The following is a 1083-nucleotide window of genomic DNA, read 5'->3' on the forward strand; positions in this document are numbered from 1 at the left end:
AGGAGAAAAAGAAGTGGAAAGATCTCAAACTGATGAAAAAACTGGAGCGGCAGCGGGCACAAGAGGAACAGGCAAAGCAGCAGCAGGAGGAGGAGGCGGCGGCTGCAGAGAGGCAGGACCAGGGTGAGCAGGCTGGGTTCTGGAAGGAGGCAGAGGCTGCAGAGAGGCAGGACCAGGGTGAGCAGGCTGGGGTCTGGGAGGAGGCGGAGGCTGCACAGAGGTGAGGATCAGGGTGAGCAGGCCAGGTCCTGGGAGGGTGCAGGTGTGGCCTGCAGCACTGTCCTACCCATAGAGCAGAGAAAACCCTGTGAGGGACCCTTAGAGCCTACTGGGTCCAAACATCCTGTCCTCATGGAGAAGCTGAGGTCTGAAGGGGAAGGGTCCAACCGGCTTGAGTTCTAACCTCCTGCTTGGGTAGACTTCGAACCTATGAGTGGGGTAAGCATCGTACCTCTTTGTATCTCCAGAACCGTGTGACTTCTTTTGTTTCAACTTTTTAAAAAGGTGTGTTTATTTACCTTTCATCTGTCCAGGGCGACCCTACACCCTGAGCGTGGCTCTGCCAGGATCCATCCTGGACAACGCCCAGTCGCCCGAGCTTCGTACTTACCTGGCCGGCCAGATCGCCAGAGCCTGTGCCATCTTCTGTGTGGACGAGATCGTGGTGTTCGATGAGGAGGGCCAAGATGCTAAGTGAGGGCCGTCCTGTGATGGAGCACCAGGGCTCAGGGAGATGGGGCAGGCTGCCGGGTGTGCCCCCCAATCCCCTTCCGCCTAGCTCTTCCCCCATGCCCTGTTTGAAAGGCCCCCACTGTAATGCTCAATGGTGGGTTGCCAGGCAGGGGGAGGACCACAGAGGTCACATTGGGTGGGAGGAGCTCTTGAAGGGGACAAGTTGGATTTCTTTCTCTTGTCAGAGGGCCATGCATGCACATGTCTGCGGCAGGGGAGGGAGGCAGAAAGAGAAAGCACCATTGGGGGCCTGGTCACGGGCAATCCCTCTTCCTCTATCGATCCTGGGCACACGTGGTGTGAAGCCGATGGAGCTGAGACGCACACTGACTGGTTACGTGGGGTCTGGCT

At 58.0% G+C, this 1083-nt stretch overlaps 1 protein-coding gene across 1 annotated transcript in view; it reads left to right on the forward strand.

Moving 5' to 3' along the window:
• Positions 1–1083, forward strand: part of SPOUT1 (SPOUT domain containing methyltransferase 1) — a 10472-nt gene that overhangs the window by 1015 nt on the left and 8374 nt on the right. The window lies entirely within an intron of this gene.

This window comes from Tupaia chinensis, unplaced genomic scaffold (assembly GCF_000334495.1).
Source record: "Tupaia chinensis unplaced genomic scaffold, TupChi_1.0 Scaffold000394_1, whole genome shotgun sequence".
In the NCBI taxonomy this organism is placed as follows: Eukaryota; Metazoa; Chordata; class Mammalia; order Scandentia; family Tupaiidae; genus Tupaia; species Tupaia belangeri.